Source organism: Rhagoletis pomonella, unplaced genomic scaffold (genome assembly GCF_013731165.1).
Source record: "Rhagoletis pomonella isolate Grant_MI unplaced genomic scaffold, Rhpom_1.0 Rhpom_scaffold_00004, whole genome shotgun sequence".
Taxonomy (NCBI): domain Eukaryota; kingdom Metazoa; phylum Arthropoda; class Insecta; order Diptera; family Tephritidae; genus Rhagoletis; species Rhagoletis pomonella.
The window spans coordinates 73,579,626-73,583,230 of NW_023458558.1; positions in this window are offsets into that span (position 1 = coordinate 73,579,626).

The following is a 3,605-nucleotide window of genomic DNA, read 5'->3' on the forward strand; positions in this document are numbered from 1 at the left end:
TAGCTGAAATACAATGCCGGCGAACGGCGAACTCACCACAGCGAAATTCGCGCTGTCAAAATTAGAACACCCGCAAGCATATGAAATTGAACACAGCCAAAGCGAAATGCGAAGTTCGCTTGGCGGCGTTTCATGGCGATAGATTTATTTCTATCGCTCTGCTGGGCGATGACAGCTGTGCGTGCCAAAGGTGGCCGTATTTGTTTTGTGCTTTCAAAGTTTAAAAAGAAAACAACCTAAACACGATTTTTTTTTTGGTGTTTGAAAAATATAGTTGTGGATTCGTTAAATCTGGCTTGAAACAAATTATTTATAATAATCTTTCTTTGTTTTACATTTATATTTGTTATCATTTCCTCATTTCTAAATAGGGTTTAGTTTTTTCTAAATATGGTCACCCAAATTATAAAGGCGACCAAATGGGATCAGCTGTTTTCGCTACCGCTCTAATTCTGTTTAAGTAGGCGAAATAGTTGGGCGAACGGTGAACGACAGCATCGCCCAATTCGGCGAAGTTTGCCGTTCGCCGGTATTGTATTTCAAGCATGGATGAACACTGCGAACAGCGAGAGAAAGAAAATGAGCGATAAACTTCAGAACGTTCTAGAGTTGCCATAAGTACGAGCGCAGGTATATAAGGGCGCCGCCACAGCGAAGTGGGGCAGATACAAGTCAGCAAGCTACAAGTAAAGTGAGCAGAGAAGTGAGTTGCGGATAAGCAAGCTATAAGTTTAATTGTGTTAACAAGTTTAGTAAAGCGTTGTTATGGCTTTAACAAGTATTGTAAAGTGTTTCTACTCTATTAGCAAGTATTGTAAATTGTTTGTTGTACAATAAAGTTAACTGTACTACAATTTGGTCATTGTTAGCATTTATTTAACAATCCAGCGATTCGAACCGAACGATTTGGGAAATCTGGACCTGGGGGGGCATGAACCAAAAGTACAAGATCACGTAAGAACGCGACGTTGTATTTGTAACTGGTTTTGAGAAAAAAGTTTGCGAAAGCGGGTTCGTCAGCTGAGCGTTTGTTTACATCACAAGCACTACTATTTTACACTTTTATTTAAGTAAAGAAGAGTTAATTCAACATGACAACACATTTTCAAGCATTTTATTGCATCATTACCTAAATTGTGCGCTTAAAGTGGCTGACAATGATTTTGGCTAATTTTGGTTTTCGTTGTTTTCTTTGCTTTGTTTACTTTTCGCTCGTTTTCCAGTGAAACAAGATGGCGTAGAACCCGCTAAAAAAAATCGACTTTTTTCACTCTCTTGTTCTTACGTGATCTTGTGTCTTTCGTTCATGCCTGGGGGGGGGGGGGGACATTCTGTAACCAGTTAGCGACAATTTTCGAATCGCTGTCGCACTTTTTGACGCAAAAACGTTTATATCATGCGTCAAAAAGTGCGATAGCGATACGAAAATTATCGCTAACTGGTTACAAAATCTCCCTCGAGGTTTCAAGGATAATCGTAACAATTGGTGTCAGAAGTGGGATTGTTAAATAAATCCCGAATAATAAACTACTGAAAATGGCAAAAATTCAGGATCTAAAGATTGAGGAACTCAAGCAGGAGTTGGAGAAACGAAATTTAGCAACCTCCGGTAGAAGAGTGGAGTTGCTATCAGGGTTGCGAGAGGCTATGGAAAAGGAAGGCATCGACGTTGAAAAATACGACCAAAGACAAGGAAGAGGTTGCTGGTTCATCGAATGATGTGGAGCAGACATCAGCGAAGCTTGAAGAGCAGGGAAAGGCTCCTTGTGCGTCAACGGCTATAGACATGAACATGTTATTGGGTGCCATATCACAGATTTCATCCCAGCTGCAAGTGCAGGAAACACGCACGTCATCGCAGTTAGATGAAAAGATTACTCAGCTACAAGAGAATTTATTCAAAAATAATTCGGAACTCAGAGAGAGACAGGATAAAATCGAGGAACGACAAGATAAAATCGAAGCGCTTATTGAGGAAAAACAGGACAAAGTCGAAGCTAAGGTGGATGAGCTTGAAGATCGTCTCCGGGGTTTGCAGTTGAGTCGTCCGGCTAATTCGACGAACGCTCCCAAGGTAAAGACTCCATCCTTTGATGGCACTATTCCTTTCCAGGTCTTTAAGCACCAGTTTGAGAAGACCGCTACAGCAAATCATTGGAGCATGGAGGATAAATCCGCTGCGTTATTCGTCGCATTGAAAGGACCTTTTCGGAAACTTTTCAGACTATTCCCGACTGTGAAATGAACAACTACGATGCGTTAATGGGTGCAGTGGAAAGACGTTATGAAGAAAGACGTTACCAGATGGCGCTGGAGAATCGCTGCCAGAAATCCAACGAGAGTTTACAGGAATTCGCCTCTGAGATTGAAAGGCTGGCTCATTTGGCAATTGGAGACGCATCTGGTGAGCACCTTGAAAGGGTAAAAATCCAGAGGTTCATCAACGGAATGCGGGACATGTATACCAAGCGAGAGACGTACGCGAATCCAAAGGCAACATTTGCTGAAACCGTCTCGTATGCTCAGACGCGTGGAACGGCGGCGCTCCTAAGTAGACCAGCCTACAAAGCACATCGCGTGGAAGTGGAAACACCGGACGAGACAAATGAAATGCTGAAGAAGATTATCCAATTGCTGGGCGAGAAAAAGCATGGCTCTGGCAAATGTTTTAAATGTGGAAATCCAGGCCACTTCGCCCCCGATTGCAGAGCAAGTTCCAGTGCGCTCAACAATTCAGCAGGACGCAAACGCAGGGCTGAAGGAAACGAATCCAACTCCAATCAGTCGTTAAACTAAAACGAGCCAGCAGCAAGGGGCGCGCGCTGGCTCCCGCAATTGAATGCCCCATAATCTCCGTCTCGCGAATTCACAGAAAAGCGAGCAACGTTACTGTTGGTGGATATGTGGACGGTCATGAGCGAGTACTAACTGTGGATACGGGCGCATCACATTCCATCATTCGATCTGATTTGGTCACTAAAGAGGTAAGGCTATTACCTGGAGCAAGGTTGAGGACAGCAACTGGTGAGGACACCCAAGTTGTAGGAGAGGTAACATGCAAAGTCGCAATAGGGAATGTGACGGTGTTACACAAGTTCATAGTTGCGGCGATTATGGATGAAGTCATCATTGGATTAGACTTCTTGCTTGATCCAGGTATGCAGATCAACATGAAGAACAGGATTATGACGTATAACAACATGGAAGTGCCCCTTAGGTTTGGGTATGATGGTCCGTACAGCAGCAAGCGAGTGATCCTAGAGGAAAGCGAGCAGATTCCACCGAAGTCAGAAGTAGTTGTGTGGACAAAGATTGATGGAGATTGTGGGACAAACAAATTGTGGGTTGTTGAAGCAACACAAAATTCTACACCGGACGTACTTATTGGTAAAACCCTGGCTATGGCGCAAAAGGATGGACGCATCCCAGTTCGAGTGCTCAATGAGTTCAAATCACCAGTCAAACTCCGAAGAGGAACTGTACTGGGGCAATGTCGAGAGGTAGAGGCAATCTTCAACTACGAAAAATTACCTGAAAGCGATTCCATTGGCGGGAATGACATTGCGGAAGACATTAATGCATGGACGGAAGGGTTGGAAGAAAAA